Here is a 23,806-nt window from a genome sequence, read left to right as displayed (position 1 = left end):
TCACTACCCTGCATACCCTTCTGCAGATGAGAGTGCTCAGAATTTAGACTTTAACCTATTTTGAACCCTCAACCTTTGGGCTAGCAGGTGAGAGCTTGATTGTTTGTACTCATCCAGGACCCCAAGTGATGGACACCCCTCCTGGGAGGGCTCTCTTCTCTCTGCTCTCCTCGCTCCTGCCTTCACCCTAACACCCTACTCAGCCCTCCTAGGTCCCTCTGCCCCCTGCCCCATCCTCGCCCTTTGCCCTGAGCTGCTCAAGCTGGTTTGGCTCTGAATCTATTCAATTCTATCCTTCCTGGTGTGGATCCCTAGCCTAAAGCCCCTTCCTGGTGGTATCATGGTGAGGCATTGGGCTGCTAATTGCAAGGTCAGAAGTTTGAAACCACCAACCGATCCTCAGGAGAAAAGATGATGCTGTCTACGCCTATGAAGAGTTCCAGTCTTGGAAGCTCACAGGGGCAGTTCTGCGCTGTCCTACAGGGCTGCTGTGAGTAGACATTGGCAAGACTGGCAGGGAGTTTGGTTAGGCTTTAGTCCTTCCCTGACCCACTCATGAAGGTAACTTCCGTGTGGACAGGCTCTTTGTACTATCCTTCCTCCAATCTCTCCCAGAGCCCACAGCAGAGGGAGTGGGTTGATTAGTGAGATTAATCTCACGGCCTTGGAATGACTTTGGTGAGGTCACAGTTATGTCTGAGGGGAGAGTCCGCCAGGTGTCCTGTCCCCTCTCCGTAAGCTGGACCTGTGGGCATCTAATACCTCATTTGCATACATGTTCCACCTTACTGCAGGCAGCCTGTGAGGCATGCAGTCTTTTTTGCTTTTTAGTGGATTGGGGCTCGGGGAGGCAAGTCACCAGTTCAGGGACACAGAACAGCCGTATGTACCCAGGTACATCTGACATCAGCCTCCAAGCTTCCATCCCTATATCCCATGGCCTCCTGGAGGAAGAAGGGGCTGGACCCCACCCTACCAGGAGACCCAAGCTCATTGGCTGCGCAGATGTTCAGGAGATTAGGAGGACGAAGGGACTGGATTAACAGGGAGAAAGAGTTATAGGTAGTTATAGGTCGAGCCAGGGCCCCCGGCTTCTCCCACCATGAGGTCCATTTCCCAAGAAATTGAGATTTCTTTGAGGAAAACAGGTATTTCTTAGGGCAAAGACAGAATAAGAGCTCTCCCCCGGCCCCCGGTGATCGTTTTGCAAAAGCTCATGTAGACACGCGAGACACACCGTCCCCACAACTGCACGCAGACACACGCGTGCGTGCACACACACACACACACACACACACACACTCGTGCGTGCGCACGCATCCACATCCATCCCCACTAAGAGCCACGGCAACATGGTTCCCTAACCACGTGGCCGTCCCCCTCCCAACCCGGCTCTCTCCTAGCCTATATGTGCAGTCTTGTGAAAACTCCACCACTCTTAAGGTTAATAAGGCTCATTTGCTTAAGATAGCACCTGTTTCTATGGTGACTCCTGCCACCCAGAATCTGTTTATCAATTGAGACAAGAAAACAGTGACTTCCACTCTCTTTGAAAAGATGAAGCTAATTCTTAGCCAAGTGCATGACAGGCCAGCAGCCCCAGGAACTCTGGGTATCTTCCCTTCCACCCTGTTTAGTCCTTCGCCGCTAGCCCTCCCCACGCCCAAGCAGAGTTCAGGTCCAGGGCCCAGGGCTGGGGCTGGGTTTACTTCCTCACTCATCTCTCCTGGGAAGCAGCATAGCTCCTGGAGGGGAGGATGGAGCTTCCTCCTGACTCCTGGACCATCAACTGGGCCCCTCAGCTTCCACATCGCCTCCACTGGGGTCTTTCTGGTTGGTGGCTGCAGCAGCATCTCTGGGAAGCCCCAGGCCTTCCTCCCTAGCCCTGCTTCTCCTCCCACTCTTGCTCTGTCTCCTGATTCCTGCTGCTGCCTCCTCAACACTCCCTGACACTGGGCTTGTCCTCCTCCAGGGAGGCTGCCCGCTGACTGGGTCCTAAAACCCAGGGCTGCCCAGGCCACGCCCCTGCTGCAGAAGCCAGCTCTGGTCCTGTACTGTCTGCCACGGAGCCTCTCAACAGCAACCTGTAACCAAGTCACAACAGCCCGCTGCAAATCCCTAACGAAGCAGGCTCAGAGGCAGGCAGGCAGGCAGTGCTAATAATAACGCTCCGAAGAATGATTTACCTTTTAAAATAAATGAGAGTGGCTTCAACGCTCTCTCTAATAATGCCACTCTCACTCGCATTCAGAGACGCTTTGTTGGCTGCGAGAGCAAGTGCACAGGGAATTGCCCGCAACCCAGAGCTTGTTTCCTATGTATTCTGAGGCCCCGGGGGAGGGGGCGTGCTGTGCATGTGACCTGCATTTGGGCAGAAGCGCAAGGTTGAGGACTGCTGATTAGGAGATCAGTCATGGAGACATAGGCCATCGGAGTTGGTCCTTGTGTCCCAAGCCCACCTGTCTCCTTTAAGAGACAAGAGATTAGAGACAGAGAGCGGTAGTGACTCAAGCACCATCATCCAGCTTAGCAGGGGGCCGAGCTAAGCCTAGCATGGGATTGTCTTCTGAATCCAAGTGCCAAGTTCTTCCCTAAAAATCATCCAGTCTTTGGTAAACAGAGCAACTTCTCAGGGAGCTCTGCCTGGTGTCCAAGGTTCTCTGCAGCCTGTGCCTATTGCCTATGCCTCCTTACTTATGTCCCAGCATGAGTGCTATCAAATCCTAGCACCTCAGGGGGAGGGGGCGGGGGGTCAGTGGTGGTTCACTGATAGAGTTCTCCGTTCTCCACCTTCCTTGCAGAAGAGTTGGGCTTGATTCTCAACCAATGCATCGCGTGAAGAGTCACCACCATCCTCCTTTGCAAGCTTAAGTGTTGCCATGACACGGGACAGATTGAAGCAGAGCTTCCAGACTAAGATGGACTAGGAAGAAGGCCGGATCATCTACTTCTGAAAAAAATCAGCCAATGGAAACACTCTGTGTCACAGCGATTTAACAGGAGTGGGCATTGTGTGCATGGGGCTGGCATGGGTTTGGACTGAGACAATGGCAGTTAACAGCTCAATAGCCTCTGAGAGCTGGAGGCAGCAGCCAAGAGAGAAACAAGTTCCCCTCTTGCCCCGTTCCTTACAGATGGCTGCTTCTTCATCTTCTTCCATTTGAACTTTTTCTTGTGAAGCACGGTTACAGAGTTGGTGACCAGTTTGACATTCAACAATTCAGACGCCTTTTGTTTCAACTCATTCATTTCAATCCCCTCCTTGTACCACCCGTTATCCTGCTCCCTCCTGGTGTTTCCTGGGTCTGTTCCCCCTGCTTTCCCAACTCTGTCCTTGGGTAAATGCTGCCCCTTCGAGTTTGCAATGGTTTATGATTCTGCCTCAGGTCCAGATCTTAAGGGTGACCAAGACCCATAGTCTCCTGATCTCACCTGTCTCTAATCAGTAGGCCTGCTCTCTTGATTGTGAGTTTTGTTCCACATTTTGTCCCACCCTATCTACCCCTTTCTTCTTCTTCTTGTTTTTGAGGATTAAACAGTATGATTTTACTAGGTCTCAACCCATCACTGGCAGGACATGAGGAATGGCCTATTTTTAGAAAAACAAACGGTTTTATTGCCATATAATTCACATATACAATTCAATAGCCCGATCGCATTAAGAAGAGTTGTATGACCATCATCACAATCAGTTTTAGAACATTTTCTTTATCCTTATATTCATCGTTATTAGCTTCCCATTTCCCCCCAACCCTCCTGCCCGACCGCCAAGCAACCATTAATCCAACTACGATCGCCATGATTTCCCTATCCTGCATTTCAGGTACAGAGAAACATCTTGAAAAAAACAACAACCTAACAATAATAAAGTAAAACAGATAAAAATCTCAATGGAAAAGAAAGCAGTAAATATTAAAAACAAGAATGAATTTAAATAGCTCATAAGGGAGACCACATGACAGGATGCTAAATTTTAACCCGACTGCATCTGCAACCAACCACTATGCAATGCGTCCCGCAGGACAGTAAGACTGCTCACATCCCTGGTCCATGGTCAGAGGGGATTCACCCATTTTCAACTGAAACAGCTTTAAAGTGGGTCAAAAGGGAGATTAAATGATAAGAACTTACTTTCCGATCTAATTATGTCCACCATGACTGCCTTTGCAGTTTGTTCCGTCTGGTCACAGGCTATTCATATCCCTCAACTGTTATTGGGCGGGGGTGGGAGGGACTCACTAGAGACTTCATCCATCCATGAGTGAACCTTGAAAAACTTGGGCTTCTATCTTCATCCATAACCTCCTGCAAACCAGGTGTTCACATCCCACCCCCTTTAATGTGAGCCTTTGTAGAGCAGCGGGTGGTGTTGTCTGTGGACAGTCTAGTTCTGGTGGTAGGGGTGTGGAGACTGATATTTCTGTTGGCCATTAGACCTTTGGACTGTGTCACGCATCTTCAATTTTTTGGTCACTATTCTTTCCTCTGGACAGGGAGACACCTTTGACGGTTGCTCATGAGCTTTTTGCTTTACATGTTTGAAATGAACCTGCATGTCATGAAAGATTCCAAATCCACTTCTGTTTACGAGCATTCTGGCTGAACTTTTTCCAATACAGATTGAGTAGCCCCAGTCACTACTCACCCAGGTAGGATGAAGAACTTTGTCTTTGTTTTGCTGATTGACCTGGGTGTCTCCCAAGACTATGGTTCTGATTCTCCAGGCTCAGGAACTCCTGGATGGCTTCTTCTGAACTGTTCCAAGAGATAAGCCCCTTCTTATCAAAAGGCCACTTTTAATGACCATGGCTACAGCCATTGATCAAGCCCATGGCCATGAATGCCTTGAATATACTCGGAAGTCATTGTGAAAAACCTCTTATCTGGCCCCCTTCCTATAATCTGGGGCAAATAATGGTGACTGGGATCCATCTCCAGAGATTCTGATCTGCTGATCTTGGGTGTGGCTTCCGAGGTAATTCTAAGGAGCAGTCAAGACCTCTGTCCAAAGTGACCTCCCTCTCCAGCTTTACTCCCCTCCCATATTCTCTTCCTTGATCAATCTACTCTCCGCACACAGGCCTTGCTTCTGCTCTTTCTAAACATCAGATCTGTTTCTGGCCCAAGACTTTTGCTCCCACCATTCCCACTGTTTATCTGATGAATTTCTATCTGCCCAAGAGTCTCCTTCTCTGGGAAACCTGCCTCCTTGCCCACCTGTTCAATCCCAACAGAGTTTTAATCCTCCTGCCCTCCCTTCCCATGGTTCTTGGGAGTTAATTCCATCCTAACACTGCCCCCCTGCCCACCCCCCCTACCTATGTGGTGGACATTTCTGTATTTCTCTGCCTCCCTCACCGGTCAGGTGGCTGTTAGGTGCCATTGGGTTGCTTCCAACCCATAGCGACATTGTGCACAACAGAGGGAAACTACCCGGTCCGGGCCAGCCTCACCATGGTTCCTGAGTTTGAGCCCATTGTCGTAGAGCCGGTGTTTCTCTGTCTTGTCAAAGGTCTTCCTCTTTTTCCGCTGCCCCTCTACCAAGCATGCTGTCCTTTCCTAGGACTGGTCTCGCCTAGTGGTATGGCCAAAGTACTTGAGAAGAAGTCATGCTGGCTCCTAAGGAGCATTCTGGCTGTACTTTTCCCAATACAGATTCTTCAGTCTTCCTTTGCCAGGGTCCAACTTTCCCATACATATTGAAAAGACAGTGGGTTGGGTCTGGTGCCACGTATTCCTCAGAGTGGCATCCTTGCCCTTCAGTGCTCTAAAGAGGGCTTGTGCAGCAAATTCACCCGATGCAACACATCTTTTGATCTCTTGGCTGCTGCTTCCTGAACATTATGGTGGATCCAAGCAAGAGAACATCATTGGCAAATTCAACCTTTTCTCCATTTATCATAATGCTATCTGTTGGTCCAGCCGGGAGGATTTTGAGTTGTAATCCACACTGAAGGCTGCAGTCCTTGATCTTCATCAGCAAGTGCTTCAAGTCCTTTCTTTCAGCAGGCAAGGTTGTGTCATCTCCATATCGCAGGGTGTTAATAAGCCGTCCTCCAATCCTGATAGTCCAGCTTCTATGATTATTTGTTCAGCATACAGATTGAGTAAGTATGGGGAGAGGATACAACCCTGAAACACACCTGTCTTGACCTTAAAGTATGCAGTGTTTCCTTATTCTGATGGCACCATTGCTTCTTGATCCGTGTACAGGTTCTGCATGAGCACTATTAGGTGTTCTGGGATGTCCATGCTTCTCAGGGCTAGCCATAGTTTGCTTGGTCCGTGTAGTCAATAAAAGACAAGGAAGCATCTTCTGGCATTCTCTGCTTTCAGCCAAGGTCCATCTGACATCAGCAATGATATCCCTTGTTCCACGTCTTCTTCTGAACGCAGTCTGAATTTCTGGCAGTGCTCTGTCAATGTAGGAGTGCAACCATTGTTAGACAACATTCTGCTTGCATGTGATCTTGATGGTATTGTTCTATAATCTGATCATTCTGTTTGGGTCACCTTTCTTTGGAATGGTTACAAGTACTGATCTTTTCCAGCCAGTTGGCCAAGTAGCTGGCAGTGCTTTGATGCTGTTCCTAAGGGTTTCTTTCAGTGGCTAATTCCTTGGAAGGAGACAGCCGATTCCCTCTTTGTAGTCTGTTCTTAGCCTGGATGCTCTGCTGAAAACGGTTCCTTTTGGGTGGTCCTAGTGGCACTGGCAGACTCCTTCCACTAAGGGCGAAGGAAACTCCTTGTTAGACTGGAATTTGACTTTATAAACCTTGATCTTCCATGTCTGGATGCTTGAGGTGCTGACCACATGCTGAAAGAAATGAATGAATGAACGTAGGTGGCCTGACCAATGCAGAACAAGGGAAAATGTATAGTACAATAAGCAATGAGATGACATATGTACTTCTAGTGATGTGGCCTGAGATTTTCTTAACTTTTTTCGTACCTACGTTCTGTTTGCCATCACATGGAGCTGAAGCGAGGAACTCAAACTCCACTGACCTTTTCCTTCCCGGATGCCAGCCGGCATGCCAGATCGCCCCTGTGCTCAAGGCACACAGCTGATCCAGATCCCAACTGCAAAATGTTGGCGTGATCTCTACTAAATGAGGTTTGAATACAAGTCCATCCTTCCAATTTGCCAGGAACTGTTTCAGGCCTCCATCCTCGTAGATATTCCTTTAGATCGAGTACAGCTTACCCATTCGGTGAGCACGCTCTTTATAAAAGTCTTGAACACAGTGGGATTATGCCAGGATCCGGTGGCATGTCACCCTGGGTCACCTTCAAGGCTCACACTGCTTCCACAGTCACCTCTTCTCAGATAGGGCTCAGCAGGCCACACAGCCCCCTACCACCACAGGTGTTGAGGCCTTAGTCCTCCCCCTTGCTCACAGGTCACCACGGTTTGCTTGGCCCGTGAAGCTGTATTGTGCTTACTGCCTTCGCCTGGCCCCCCAGCTCCGAGCCTTCACCACCAAAGAAACACGAGTGGCCAGGTGGGCCTTGTTTTTAGTGAACCTACGCTGACTCCAGCCGTTCACTCTTTTCTGTTCTCTCTTGCCACCAGCCATCTGCTTATTAAACTGGAGGGCTTTTTTTGTTTTGTTTTTTTTTTTTCATTTTGATGGGGATTGATATTACTAGTCAGCAGCCTCAATTCTGGGATCCACATTTCCCTTTTCTATTTCTGAAAATGATTCTAATTTCAATACACACGCATACCACACACACACACACGAACTCTTTCTGGACCTTGAAGTACAATTCATCTAGCAATCTTAAATCACTTAAACAACTGAGGGTTCGCAGACTGGAGAAAAGCTTTCTAGGAAGAGGGGACAGAGAGGCTTTAGCCAGCACAGAAGGTCTGAGAAACCACAGGCAGCTCAGCAAGAGCACCCTGGGGTGCAGCAGGTAGACCAAGCCCAGAGCCTCTCGGGCCTTGAGGGAGAGGTTGCAGAGAAAGATCTCTAAGTTGAGGTGCTGGAGAATCAGGGGAGGTTGCAAACAGGAAAGTAACCTGATCCTGTTTCGAAACCAAACTCACTGTCATGGAGTCATTTCTGATTCATTGCGACCCTCCAGGACAGAGGAGAGCTGCCCCTGTGGGTTTCTGAGATGGCACATTGTTACCGGAGTAGAAAGTCTCAGTGTGCTCCCTCAGAGCAGCTCGAGGTTTCGAACAGCCCGACCGGCTGTGCCAGCTGGGCTCCCCTGGTGGTGTTTAGGGTAGGAGAGATGGTTCCCATGAGGGAAGGATAGGTCCTTGTGTGGGGAGTGAGATTATAGGCAGGGGACTAGAGAAGAGATTTTCCTAATGACAATCTAGGGAGGTGATCAGCTCGCTGCCATCTGGCTCATTTCGACTCCCTTGGACAGGGAGAAGTGCCCGCTGGGCGTTTCTGAGACTGTTTAACTGGCATAGAAAGCCTCGCTTGTCTCCTGCAGAGCAGCTGGCGGTTTCACACGCAGGTATCTTGAGTTTCAATCCTACGTTTCTGACTCTCTTTTTCTTTCCATCCATTCAAGTGCCTGAGCTTGTACGTATGTATGCTCCTCTTCGGCGGAAACACAGTTTCTTGTCACTTCTGTCTTTCCCAAGCCTGCCCCTAACGATGGCCCGGCTCCATTCCTATCTGTGGTGCTCCAAGAGCAGTCATCCCCAACCATCTATCCATACACCTCCCCAACCACTACCCATCCATGCACCGGCCCATCTACCCATCTGCCTATCCCTTCTTGCACCCCGGGCTCATTCAGTCAACATGTGGGGAGGCCTCTGTGCTGGGCGCTGTGCTGGGAAGCAGCAGGGTACAGAAGACGAACAGCCCCATTTCTGCTCTCCAGGAACTCCTGGTCTCCTAGGGCAAAGGAAGCCTTAAATACAATAACTAACCCCCACGCTGAGGACTCTAATTGAGGTCCCCAAGTGTGGAAGGAGCTCAGGGCGGGGCTGACTCCCTTAGTGTGGGGGCGGCAGTGCAGGCCTTCCAAGTGGCCGTGACATTTGAGCAGAGCCTCGAGGAGGCGGGGTTTGCCACTGAGAAGGGGAGCGTGCTCTGAACTCTCACAGCTGTTTGGTCTAAAGAGCCATTTAGACTTGACTCTGCCTCTGAGAATTACTCTAATTATTTCCTATCTATTTGCCTTGTCTTCCCGACGGAGTAAAAGAAACATGATTTTAAATTCATTTAACATTTAGTCATCAGATATGTATTTTCCTATTTTTTTTAAGCCACCGTGCTGATGGAACGCCATCCAAGCTAACAGTTAGCCCCAGCATTTCCTTGTGTCTGATGCCTGTGGGTGCACTTCACTCCTCAAGGTCTCTTAAACTGTAACCGTGTGGGCACCTCACTCGCCTGGTCACTTGGAAATGACATATGCACCTCACCATCAAAGGCTCAGCTTTCTTAAAAAAAAAAAAAGTTTTGTTGTCACAAGGTTCATATATCATACTATTTAATCCTTCCGTCACATTAAGGTGTGTGCAATAATCCCCACAATCAGTTTCAGAATATTCTCTCTCCTCCTCATCGTTGTCAGCTCCCAGCTCCTCTCCATCCTCTGCTCAATGCCTCTAGGCAATTATCAATGCACTTACTGTCTCTATGGGTCTGCCTATGCTGGATTTCGTGTACTGAAAATCATATAAAATAGACACAGGAAGCAAGCAAACAAACAAAACTCAACAACAATGATTAGACAAAGCATCGAAAAACCTCAATCAAAAAGAAGCAGAGAATATTTAAAATGGAAACAATTTTCAAATGAGTCAAGAGGGAGGTCAAATGATAAGGTGCTACATTTTAACCTCACTACAGCTGCTATAACCAACTTTAAGATGCTCTCTCAAAGCAAGGCTACTTATATCCCGGGGCTATGGTTAGAGGAGGTTCACTGGAGGGGACCCTGCAAATGGACTTTGGACTTCCACTGTCATCCCGAGTCTCCCGAAAAGCAGGTGTTCACAATTCAAGTTCAGATATCATTCCCTCCTTTGGATTTGGATTATATTATTTACAATCCTTAGATCACACAGGCCGGCATGTCCCTTCTGTGTGGATTCAGCTGACACCTCACTTAGATGGCTGCTTGTTTGAAGGCAAGCTTGTGAGACCCCCCAAACACGATTCCTTCTTTCCGATAGCTGGGCACCACCTGGTTTCTTCACCACACGTTGCTGTAGCACCCATATCTTCAGCAATCCCACCATGAGGGCAAGCATCGAGTCGGGCCATGTCATAAGCAATAATTAAATAATTGATTTTAGATTGGGGCTTGAATTGAATGTGGAAGGCTCCGCTTTCTATACTGCTTACGGGGACTCTGGTGAGAGGAGATGAAAGGAGTCGGGAGGTAGCACACGTGTAGCCCCTCCTAAGGGCCAGGTGCTGTGTGTCGGATGTTTTACAGATTTTAACTCCCTGCACCCTTGCAATATTCCCACAAGGTCAGTGCTATTGTCATCTTGTACAGATGGGGAAGCAAGGAGGGAGATCATGTCTGCATAGTGAGTGGGGACATCGTTCTTGCGGCCACAGCTGAGGTGGGTGTGAGGAAGCGTGGAGGCTCAGCTGTGGGGCACCAAACTGTAGTCACTGTGCCAGGCCAGCACCACTGCCTCTTTTCATCCATGCCTGGCTCTGGTGTATGCGTGGGAGAGCAGGTAGTGTGGGGTCATGATTATGCATGCATGAAGGCTCTGAGTTCAAATCCCAATTCAGCCTCTTGCTAGCTGCGAGACCTTGGGAAAATGGTTTAACCTCTCGTGGCCTCAATTTTCTCCTTCTTCTTAGTGCTATTGTGAGCATTGAATGAGTCGTTTGTGTAAGGCACAATGCTCTATGCAGACTTTGTTTCCCCCTTTTCCTTCTCTTGTTCTCCTCTTTTGATTGTTACTCCTTCATTGTTAGTGTTGTCAATGCATTCACTACATGGATACAAGTATAAGAAGCCACTCCCTTCCCCACCCCCAACCCCAAAGAATGCACTTCAGAGGACAGAACTGAAGCGACAGCTCAGGGAGAGGGGCACGAGTGATCAGAGCACACAGGGGCAAACAAAGAGCCAAGGAGAGAGAATGGAACACATCCTGGTCCACCAAGCTCTGAGGACGATATTCCTGCTCAGAGCAGCCAATGCACAGAGAGGACCATAGGGCCAGCCTCACCATGAGACATGACATCCTCATTGACCCATAGAGCTACGAGGGACAACACTGGAGGCAGAGTGTGGGAATTGTGCCTGAGCTGACGCCACCACACTGAGGCGAAAGACTAAGGGCATACAACAGAACAACAAGGGGAGCAGAGCAATGAAGTCTCGAGGGAATACTGAAAATAAACTTTGGGGCCAGGGTGAACTCCACTGGAAAACACTCCCAAAGGTCAACAACCTGGAACTACTGTAGACTTTTATTTCTTTGTCATTGGTTTAGTTGTTGTTTTGTTTTCTTTTGTACTGTCTTGTTTTCGTGCTGCCTATTGTCTCTGCATGCCTATCTAGATAAGATAGGCAGGTTAAACAATCCACAGGAGAAAACAATGGGACCATCGGTTCAGGGGGGACAAGGGAAAAGGGGGAGGCGGGAAAGGAAGGGGATTGTCAACAAACCCAGGGACAAGGGAACAAGTGACCCAAAATTGATGGCAAGGAGGGTGTAGGAGGCCTGGTGGGGCTTGATCAAGGGTAATGTAGCCCGGAGGAATTACTGAAACCCAAGTGAAGGCCGAACATGATAGTGCGACAAGAGGAAAGTAAAAGGAAAGAGAGGAGAGAACTAGGAGGCAAAGGGCATTTATAGAGGTCCAAATACAGGCATGTACATATGTAAATATATTTATATATGATAATGGGGAAATAGATTTATATGCATATATTTAAAGGTTTAGTATTAAGGTAGCAGATGGACATTGAGCCTACACTCAAGGACTCCCTCAATGCAAGAACACTTTGTTCTATTAAACTGGCATTCCATGATGCTCACCTTCCTGACACAGTTGTTGAAGACAAAGCGGATGCATAAGCAAATGTGGTGAAGGAAGCTGATGGTGCCCGGCTATTAAAAGATATAGTATCTGGGGTCTTAAAGGCTTGAAGGTAAACAAGCGGCCATCTAGCTCAGTAGCAACAAAACCCACATGGAAGAAGCACGTCAGCCTGTGTGATCACGAGGTGTAAAAGGGATCAGGTATCAGGCATCAAAGAACAAAAAATCCCTAGGGGAGAGACGTCCAGGGACATCCACGAACAGTTACTTTCCGTACTGAGAAGCCCATTCCTCAGTGAGTCATATGCTCAAGTTTTAGGTGGTTGATGTGATTAGAAAGTTCTTAGGTGGCCCCAAAGTTCACTTCCATGTAAATTGCATCCTCTGGTCATGATTCCACCCCAGAAGTGAAGCAGCCAGCAGCCAGCTTGTCTTCCAAAGAGTTTAGCCAAATCTTCAAAGGCACTTCCCATGCCTTCCTCCAGCCGTCCCTGCTTCTTTCCACCCCTGCTCACGTTCTGCGGTATCTAGGGGCCCTGTCTCTCCTGGTTGGTTCGTCATGCTTGTCAACATTCCTCTTAATACAGTGTGGTCAAAAGAGGCAACACCAGTCCAGGTACGGCATATGCAACCAGGCATAGTTTTCCAGGAATGATTAAGGAAGGGTCGTTGTATTTTTAATTTGTTGTCCCAGTGCCCAGCCCTGCCCCACCCCCCATTGTCTTTTCCTAAGAGCATCTGCTTAGGGAAGAGGGTGGGGGAAGGCTGAGGCCAGTGGGCAGTGGTGAGCCCAGGTTCCTCATCTTAGGGCAGGGGTGGGTTTGCATCGCCGATCTCAGTCTCCTCCATGCTACAGCTTTGCCCATGAACGGGAGTCAGGTGCCACCTTCTGTCCTATCAGAGCAGAGTTCGGAGCTGGGTAAGCAAGATGTCACTATTCCCTTTGGTGTGTGTGTGTGTGTGTGTGTGTGTGTGTGCGCACGCGCGCTTACCATGCATGAATGATGGTATATGGGAGGGTGTACGTACATATGCATATGTTTGTGTGTATCTCTGTGTGTGTATGTATATGTATGTGTGTGTGTGTGTGTGTGTGTGTGTGTGTGTATGAGAGAGAGAGAAAGAAGGTTCTGCCTGATCCAGGAATTCTCCTGGATGGCAGAATTGGTTTCCATAACGACTTTCTAATATAAACATATTTGATAAAAATAAGTTAACAGCGGAGCCGCGGTGAAGCACAGACTCTCAGAGTGCTGAAAGAGAGCGAGCAAGAGGGACCCGCTTGAAGAACAGCATTTGCTTTCTTGACTCCCCCTCCCAGCCAGTCTCTCTATACATGCTTCCCATAGCCAAGTGCAAAGCTTTGTTTACCACGCCCGCATGCACACTGGCTCCCTTTCTGCCTGCAGCCTTAGATTCAGATTCTCTCTCGCTCTCTCTCTCTCTTTCGTGATCACTCGCTCGCTCCCCCTTTCTCCTTAGTTACCTGAAGCACTACAGTATGTATGGGATAATATGATAAATTCATTTCCAATTCACTGCATTATCCCTTGAATATTTTAATGACTCATTGAATGGAGTATAAAAAGCTATTTCAAATGAACAATTATGCTGCATTAGTCTAAGGGCTGATTATATTTAAACACTGTTCACACGGATAACAGGACACAGCGACCTCGGCATACGAGAGCTAATTTGGCTCTTATCTCTAAATAATTTTACACCGCAAATTACCACGAAAACCTACAGGGCTTTAAAAACATTCATCAAAAGATAATATTCCACTTTGTAGCAACATTTCATTTAAATTATTTTGAATGAGTGGAGGCATCTCTGGAGTGGGACAATGACAGACACGGGACTGTGAGTGATAAGGAAATGGCTAACGAGGGGTGCTGGGCGGTCTAGAAAATGAAGCAGGAGGAGCAGGGAGGACGCGGCTGCGGGGAGGGGGGAGGTCAGCGTAGCACACTGGGAACGCCGCCGGCCATGACTTACAATCCAGCTCCCAAACCACCCAGACCTCTGCCTTCAGGTTGATTCTGGCGCATCAGGAGCATACAGGGCCGAGCAGGCTGTAACTCTGTCCCGGAAGAGACAGCTTCAGCTCTCTCCCTTGGAGTAGCTGGAGGCTTCGAACTGCTGACTTTGCTGACTCCTAACCCACTCTGCCATCAGAGGGTCCTTATTTGGTCCCGGGATCACAAGGCAATTGCCAAAGGTGGAAGGATAAAGACTCTGCGCACCTGGCCCACCCCCCACACTTCCATTCTCACCAAAGCACTCCTGGGAAGCAGCTGGTCTGAACCTGAACGCCCCTAGACACAATAGGAGGAGGAGGGAGCTGTTTTCTTGTTGTTGTTGGGGGTGGGGGCTGGGGAGGAGTATGAAAAAGAGGGCGATTTTTAATAGATCGATATACAACATTAACAACCTATGACAGACATAAAGTATTTCTATGTAAACACGTGCAGGCAAAGTTGGTTGCTCCTTAGGAAAATGGGACAGGACCACCACCTCCCACGGGTCCAGGCCATTGGGAAACACTGACGGCTCAACCTGGGATCTGACCAGGCAGTGTCCGGAGATCAGAGGGACATTTTGCCCTTCACCCCACCCCCCGTTCCCTGGCAAAGTTTCTGCAGCACAGTAGTCTGCAAAATATTGGTTACTTCCGGTTCCCCTCCTGTCTGTGAACAGCTTGGCTCATCTATTAATGTTTCTTTATATACCCTCAAATAATTGTCAACTGTCCCTTGGGGTAGAAATCTGTCACGAGATACAGGCTATGTGACAGGGACTGTATATAAACCTGCCTCTATTAAAGTTTTGGGCACTGGAGCTTCTATGCTGTGGGGAGTGGGGGGTGGGGTGGGGTGGGGTGGTCCCCATCACACCCTAACTGCATCTATCCTTTTATCTCTTTAAAAAAAATTAGTAAATCATTTTATTGGGTGGCTCTTACAAACTCTGATAACAATCCATACATCTGTTGTGTCAAGCACATTTGTACATATGTTGCCATCATCTTTTTCAAAACATTTGCTTTCTACTTTAACCCTTGGTATCAGCTCCTCTTTTTCCCCCTCCCTCCCTCCCTCCCTCCCCCACTCTCTCACCCTCATGGACCTTTGATGATTTAGAAATTATTTTTATTTTCATATTTTACACTGCCCTCTATCTCCCTTCACCCAGGTTTCTGTTGTTCATCTCCCTGAGGAGAGGGGTGTGGTTATTGTGTCTCCCTTTCTCTCCCTTCTCCCCCCACCTTTCCCCTACCCTCCTGGTATCACTACTCTCATTATTGGTCCTGAGGGATTTATCTGTCCTGGATTAGGTGTGTCGGGAGCTCTTATCTGTACCAGAGTCCATGCTCCAGTCTAGCCAGATTTGTAAGATAGAACTGGGGTCATGATAGTGGGGCGGGGGACAGGGGAAAAGCATTAAAGAACTAGAAAAACGTGTGTGTATTGGTGCTATGCTGCACCCTGGCTGGCCCGTCCCTTCCTTGTGACTCTTCTGTGAGTGGATGTCAAATTGTCTACAGATTGGCTTTGGGTCTCCATTCTGACCCCCCCTCGCTCGCATTGAAATGGTTGTTGTTTGGATCTTCCGATGCCTAATGCCTGATGCCTGATCCCACTAACACCTTGTGATCACATGGGGTGGTGTGCTTCTTCGATGTGGGCTTTGTTGCTTCCCTGCTAGATGTCTGGTTGTTTAACTTCAAGCATTTAAGACTCCAGATGCTATATCTTTTGATAGCCGGACACCATCAGTTTTCTTCACCACATCAGCTTATGCATCCATTTTGTCTTCAGCAATCATGAAAGGAAGGTGAACATCACGGAATGCCTGGTTCTTAGAACAAAATGTTCTTGCATTGAGGGAGGACTTGAGTAGAGGCCTAATGTCCATCTGCTACCTTAATACTTAACCTATAAATATATGTACATAGAGTTATATCCCTATTGTTATACATAATTACATATGTACATGCCTATGTTTATACCTCTATAAATGTCTTTTGCCTCCTAGTTCTTTCCTCTAGTTCCTTTTACTTTCCTCCTGTCTAACCAGCATGCTCGACCTTCATTCGGCTCTCTGTACTTCCTCTCGGCTACATAGCACTTGATCAAACCCCACCAGGCATTCTACACCTTCCCCACCATCAACTTTAGATCTCTTGTTGATCCCTTGTCCCTGGGTTTGTTGGCTCCTCACTCCTTTTCTCCCCCCTCCGCTTCTCCCCTGTCCCCCCAGAACAGTCTGTCCTGTTGTTTTCTCCTCAGGATTCTTTATCCTGCCTATCTTATATAGATAGACATGAAAAAAAAACAAACAACACAGTTGTTTCACAAGACAGCTTGTATCTGAGGATTTTTACTTTGCAAAGTACGAGTCTAACGGCCTAGAGGAAGTGGCTAGATCAGAAATAGATGCAGTGTTCATACCACAAAGTCAAGGGTGGAAACCAGAGAGTCTCTAGGAAAGTTCATCGTGACTGATAAAGCGAGGGCTGGCAGAAAATGAGGGGAGCCCTCCAGGGGAGGTCATGACATAGTCACCTAGCAAAGCCCCCAGTCAGTCATGAAGATCACACATGTTTGGTCAGTGTTTCCTGCTGCTTTACGAGCGGTTGCCGGGGTTGCAGCTGACCCAACAACAACTGACAGCAAGTATCGCGGGGCCTGAATTTCACTGAGTATTGGGAAACAAGCATTATCATCCTGTAACCCCCATTTTAGTGACTGAAAACCTTACAAAGCTTGGCTCAGCGATTCGCATCCGTAAGTGGCAGATCATGGACCCTCCACAGGCTCATCTAGTCCCAGAGCCGAGGGTCTACCCCTGCCCTTCTGGGGGAGGGAGGCCATACAACAAGTCTGGTTTGTCACTAGGCTCACCTCAGTGTCCACCCACAGACATCCTCTCAGATCCACATGGCTGAATCGACCTTTGGGGCAGATGCCAGACCTTCAGAGAGACAATGACAGCAGAGGACACCAACGTGTGTGGGCGTCTGCACGGACACCAATGGCAAAGTCCCCAACACCTGTCTTATAAAAGCAGTGATCCCAGTCCCTGGCTTGACCTCTGCCCCTGAGCCAGGCTCCTGAGAAGGACGATTTCTCTTCTTCCATCTGCTTACCATGAGCTCAGGGCTGGGCATATGGAAAACCAGGGTGGCTGTTGATGGATGTGCGCATGGAGATGTGACATGCCATGCATCTACACGTGTGTGGAACTGCCGGACGGTTGATGAGGGACAAGGACAAATGAGCCACTGTCTATTGGGTTTCTCTCTGAGATGGTTCTCCTCTTGACACTTCGGACTTCCCTTTTCCCTTGTCTCATCCTGGAGACTAAGGATTTGTGGACAACGAGCCATGCTTGCAAAGAGGTCAAGTACCTTGCCTGAGCTCAGTCACTCATTCGTAGAAGCCACGGAGCTCAGCACAGGAAGCCGGACACACGTGAACCTTATCATCAAAACTGGGGGGACTCCGATCCTCGTCTCATTCATGTGTCCCCCTCTTGAGCTTGGCACATCAACAGAAAACACCCTCAGTAGGGAAAACTTCAAACATGTACACAGGCAGAAGAGAGCACTGAGCCCGGGCTGTCCTGCGAGTCCTGCCCAGAACAGGTTGCACATACAGCTCCGAAGGCCGAGAGCTCGGAATGAAAGGGAACCTATGAACTCACTCTTTCTTTCTTATTTTTTTCCCTCTCCCCTCTTGAAACAAAAAGATATTCAGGGCAAATTAGAGAATCATTGACGGTTTCTAGGAAGATTTTTCTTTTGGGGAAGAAAAAGGTACTCTTGTCTCCTTAATTGTTCCTCGTGCTCTTTGTCACAATCACGAGCTGCTTTGTGGAAAGTATTAATATACCCTCTTCTCCTGTTCAATATTCCCATTAACAATGAAAGGCCTAATGAAAATATCTGTATGAAAAGCTCTGAACACTGATTTCAGAGACAAATAGATGGTGAACCAATAATCTTTTTTTTTTCCTGAAAGGAAGGATGCAAATTAATTGATATCTTAATTAGGCCTTAGCATGAAGATTGTTAGTTAGACTGAACCAGAACTGAAAAACGTGTTTCCACAGGGGCCGAGGACGTGGCGCGGGAGAGAGATGCTAGCTGTCGGGGCTCGCTCAGGAAGCTCTTTCGTCAATAAGAGATTCTCAAAGAAGGGATGGAAGGTGACAGTGTTCTGGAATCAGTTCCTGCTGCCCTAGTGTCACCAGGTTTGGGGACTGAGGTCTCGCCCTATCCCTGAGCTAGTGGAAGCCCATGGGAGTCTAGGAGTTGTAGCTGTGATCACTCTCCATGTCTGTGTTCTGTCACCATGCTGCCGCCTCCCATCCTGCCTCATAGACTAGACACCCTGTGCGGGCAGAGACTTCTACTTTGTGTGTGTAGCCCCAATGCCCGAGTCAGGGAAATAACAACAGCAGCAGCAGCAACAACATCATAACGTAACAGCAAGAACTCATTTAGAGCTTACTCTGTCCACTTTGTCATCAGTTAGGAGCTTCTTTGCAGAAAGGATTAGGATACAATCTTCCTGGGTTCAGGATCCCCATTGACAACACAGTGTTGGCGCAGAACACTGGAAGTACCCTGGACTGTCAAAGGACAAACAACAAGTCTGTCTGGGAAGAATGGCCAGAGTACTCCTTGGAAGTAAGGACACTGAGACTCCATCTCATGTTCTTTGGGACATGTTGTCAGGAGAGACCAGTCCCTGGAGAAGGACATCATGCCTGGTAAAGTAGAGGGGCAGCGACAAAGAGGAAGGCCCTGGACAAGATGGACTGACACAGTGGCTGCCACAATGGACTCAGACAGAAGGACCATTATGGGGATGGCACAGGAGCGGGCAGTGTCTCATTCTGATGTACAAAGGGTCGCTATGAGTCAGAACCTGCTTGACAGCACGTAACCACCACCCCACCCCACCCCACCCCCACCTGTACTGCAGATACTGTTCTAAGCCGACAAAACTCTATGGGTCATGATGGTCTGATCGCATGTGCCTGGTGTCACCTTTAGTCAGGGGCCGATTCCATAGCAGCTAACAGCAATTTACCGCGGAGCAGAGAACTGAGCCCAAAGATCACAGAGCGTGAGATTCAGACTCCAGCAGTCTGGACTAAGAGTACTTGCTCCTAACCATGTTATCAAGTCGTGTTCAGTCCATATTTCTTGAATTAAATGAACAAAAGACACCATTGGAGACCTGGCCTTTCCTCCAGAGCGCTCCTTAACTCCTCAAACAAAACACAAAAACTCTCACTGCCATGGAGTTGATGCTGATTCTTAGCACCCCTATAGGACAGGGTAGAACTGCCCCTGGGGCAGGGGGGAGTTGAGACTATAATTCTTTATGGGAGTAGAAAGACTTGTTTTTCTCCTGAGGAGCAGCTGCTGATTTTGAACAGCTGATCTTGTGGTTAGCACCCCAACAAGTAACCACTACACCACCAGGGCTCTTTTCTACGCCACCCCAACCCCTTATTTCTGCGCAGGCTGTCCCAGGTGGAGAGCTTTGCTCTTACTGTATAGAGTCCCTGTTTTTCTAGGCACTGGTTGGAGTGTTGTTTCAAGCTGAACAGACCATCCCCAAACTGAGCCTACTGGAAGGGCTCCCCTGGCCATGGTGCCCGGCTCAATTCGCTTGCTCCCTTTTATGCCAGGGAGTGAGCCATTGACCTTTCACAGGGGCCGCCCTATTCCTAACAGTAGCAAAAGGACAGCTATGAAGTAGCAACGAAAATAAATTGATGGTGGGGGGCGGGGGGTCACGACAAGTTGAGGGACTGCATGAAAGGCAGCAGCACTAGGAAGGTTGAGAACCCCTGCCTTGGTGTGTCCGGTTGGATGGATGGACAGGTCCTGCAGGCCTGTGGAGAGCCGCTCACCTCCACCGCTCTTTGGGGATCTGCTTAGCAGCAGCTAACACGCACAGGAAGTGCTTCTGGGGTGACTGAAGCCCTCTCTTCCTCTGGCTGAGGTCAAGATCCTGAGCTCTACCAGGGCTTGATTATTTATACCATCTTTGTGACTTTGCGGCTGGCAGACTTTGGGGGGCTGCTGAACAGGGCCAAGTGGACATAGCTGAGAGCTGCCACTTCCTGTTGGCCTCTCAGATTAGGGGAAAGTGGGTGAGAATGTGATTGAAACCCAAGCCCCCTCCGGCCTGAAGGGGACAGGCTGGGGGCCACACCCGGGCAGGTGTCCCCGATAAGCTCTACTGCTTAGCAGTCTTGCTGGACAGCTGCCACCTGCCACCTGCTGTGCTTCTAAGCCCGTGGGAGGGAAGAGTCCTGAGTGGTGTTGGGGTGAGGGGAGGGAGCAGGGAGGCTTCAGACTTGGAAGAGAGGTAGGTTAATTGGTCCTCAGACCCCCTGAGACTCTGGAATGACTCCAACCCTGACTGCTTTTGAATTCCAGTGTCCCAGTGCCTGGTAGAACCCTCAGAGTGGAAGGAAGCCTGTGAGTGTGGGATGGATGGTGCAGGCACTGTTCAGAGCACTCCCTCTTCCTGGGGAGTTGTGTTCTCTGACACAGTGAGGGCTTAACTTGTGTCACCACCACCCCGCTGGCAGGGAGGGGAATGTATGTACTGAAGCCCTAACCTCTACACCTGTGGATATAATCCCATTTGGGAGTAGCGGGAGGGGGGGTGGGGTGTGTGTGTATGTGTGTGTGTGTGTTAATGAGTCAACAATTAGTGCAGAGAGCGTCCTAGTCTTAAAGGAAATCACTCTTGAGATGTAAAAGGAGCGTCCACGTCTGAAGCCTCCCCTCACCCCAACACCACTCAGGCCCAGAGAAGCAAAGGTAGATGCTGCGTGGAAATCACATGGAACCAACCAACGCAGGGGCCAGAGGTCCCGCCTGGGAGCCCCAGTGGTGCAGTGGTTACATGTTGGGCTGCGAGTTGCATGGTCAGTAGTTCGGAATCGTCAGCAGCTCCTCCGGAGAAAGACAGGCCTTTCTGCTCCCACACACAGTTACCATCTCGGAAACCCACAGAGGGGTCTCTGTGAGTCAGCACTGACTCGATGGCAGAGAGTTGAGGGAGGTGTTGCTGAGGGTTTTCCTCCATTGGGGAGAGAGAGAGAGAGAGAGAGAGAGAGAGAGAGAGAGAGAGAGAGAGAGAGAGAGAGAGAGAGAGAGAGAGAGAGAGCTCCCTTAGAGCTGGTGCCCTGAATTTGAATCCCTGGCTGCCTAGACTGTGAAAGTACATTCCTGTTTGTCAACGTAACCCCCTCACGATATTCCTGCAACTGCTCCACGCGACAATGTCCTGTTGATGGCGGTGCTCTGGATCAGGGACGGCTCCCTTTTGGGCACTGTGGAAGGAGGTTGAGGGAGTTGCGTCCAGGGCCTGTGCCAGAACTGCCTCTAAGGAGAAGCTCCCCATGAGAGGGTCCTGGGAGGGACCACGGTCAGTGGGGCGTGGCTTAGCTGCAGGGGGAGTAGCCTTCTCTGCCCGCCCACCCACACTCCAGTGTCTGAGTCAGGAAAGTCACTCGCTAGTTCACACAGACGGCCTTTCCTCCACCCCGTCATTCTGGAGAGCAGAATAGAGATCCGTGACAGTTTTTGGTATTCTCCACATTTTATAAGCCACTCTCCGTAGGATATCTCATTGAATCCTCACAGCAACCCCATAAAATGGGTAACGTTATCCCCATTTTTCAGATAAAGGGACAAGGGCCCACAGAGGGTCTGCGTGACTTGACAGAGGCTCTGGGGGCCGGGGACCGTCCAGGCCAGCATTCACACTCAGCTTTTCTAGGTCTGGGTCCCCACTGTCGTCTGCAACTGATGATGATGATGATTCTGTGTGCGCCTTGCAAAGCCATCTGCACGTTTTCTAGGTTCCAAAGCACACTGCCAGGTGTTTAAAAGGAGGAGATGCCGTGGCCAAGAGAGAAAACTACATTATTTTTATGTTCTCTTTGCACAGCTCATGTTAAGAAGCTCTGGTGGCACAGTGGTTAAGGCACACAGCTGCTAATCAGAAGGTTGCTAGTTCAAACCCACCGGCTGCTCCAAGGGAGAAAGGTGCGGCTGTCTGCTTCCATAAAGATTTATAGTCTCAGAAACCCTGTGGCTGGTTCTACATAGGGTCAACATGAGTCGGAATAGACTTGACCGCAGTGTTTTTTAAATAGCTCATGGTGGGATATTAACAACTGGGACCAGTCTTTCACTAGATTTCAACTTCACAGCATCTGAAAGGTCAGCAGTTTGAATCCTCCAGCTGCTCCAAGAGGGGAAAGTGAGGCATTCTACTTCTGTTACGAGATATCTCAGAAACCCACAGGGACTGTTCTACCCTGTCCTGTAGGGTCACTACGAGCTGGAATCAACTTAATGGCAGTGAGGCATCTGCCTAATTGACTTCCCAATGCTCTCTGTCTGACAGCAAAGTTACCCACTTCCCTGGATGGTGGTCAGAGGGGTTCATGGAGGCGTAATTCATGCAGGGACCCTGTAAATGGATGTTAGGTGTCCACTGTCGTCCATAGACTTCTTTCTACAAACCGGGTGTTCAGAATGAAAGCTCTAACACCGTTCCCTCCTCTGGTTTGGATTTTCCTCTTTACAATCCTTGGATCACATAAACTGCTGTGCTTCTCCCAAGTGGCCCTCACTGACACCTCACCTAGGAGGCTCCTTTATTTTAATTTTTTAAATAGGTTGATCGACATATACTTCACATATCATATAATTGAATTGTTCAATCAGATTCAGAAAATTTGCAGTCATCACCACAACCAGTTTCAGAACATTTTCGTCTTGTCCCTGTTGTAGTTAGCCCCCTACTTCCCCCATTCTCCTCTGCAGTGCCCCTAGGCGATTATCAATCCAATTAACTGTCGATAGCCCTGCCTCTCCTGGACTTCATATACAGAAAATCATACAAAACATCAAGCGGGAGCAAGCAAGCGAGCAAACAAACAAATGAGAACCAACGATAACGCCGAGGCAAAACAGAAAAACCTCCACCAAAAAGAAAGCAGAAAACATTAAAATGGAAACAACTGTAAAATGGGTCAAGGGGGGATCAAATGATTGAATACAAACCTTTAAGGCTCCAGATAGCCAGGCACCAACTAGTTTCTTCACCACCCTGGCTGTAGCACCCATATTTTCATTAATCTCTTCATGAGGGTGAGTATCGAGTAGGGCCATGTCACAAGAACTAATTGTTCTTAAATTAGGGCCCCCATTAAGTGTGAGTCCCCAATCCGTTCACATAGCTTTGGTTTACACATGTGCCCGGTTCACTTTAGACCTGTCATTATTATTTTACGATGAAGAACATGATAAATCGCCCTCCTGGGGCAGATGGTAATTCTATTGATAGGGCCATTAATTTAACCAATGGTATATAATTTAAAACACTGCTGAGAAAAAGAAGTTATACAGGTGTAGGCTGGCTTTTCAGTCTGCAATACACGGATCGCTGGTTGTACAGATTGAACTGCTTATGTGACTGGGCACTGTCTACAAAAACAATAGGGGCTGAAGACAGGTGAGAACTTTCCATACCACTCATTCACAAAGGGTATACCTGCCAGACTACTGTGTGTCATAAGCAAGCAAGGAGAGCATGAAAACAGTGAACATATGGCAGCCTGGGGCCACCATTCCCAGGGCAGAGAGGGTGTGTCTTATCCCTCCCTCTTGAGATATAAAAGGATAAGGTTAGACCCAGAAACAAGCAAGGACACACTGGGAAAGGTTGGCGCCGTGTGGAGACCACAAGGACC

General features: G+C 48.7%; 1 protein-coding gene across 1 annotated transcript in view; it reads right to left on the bottom strand.

The window, feature by feature from the left end:
• The window catches only part of PEBP4 (phosphatidylethanolamine binding protein 4), a 305,182-nt gene that overhangs the window by 123,835 nt on the left and 157,541 nt on the right, over nt 1-23,806 (bottom strand). The window lies entirely within an intron of this gene.

The sequence above is a fragment of the Tenrec ecaudatus genome, chromosome 8, assembly GCF_050624435.1.
Source record: "Tenrec ecaudatus isolate mTenEca1 chromosome 8, mTenEca1.hap1, whole genome shotgun sequence".
Lineage (NCBI taxonomy): Eukaryota > Metazoa > Chordata > Mammalia > Afrosoricida > Tenrecidae > Tenrec > Tenrec ecaudatus.
Note: the sequence above shows the minus strand (reverse complement) of the source record. Positions and strands in the feature narration are given on the sequence as shown.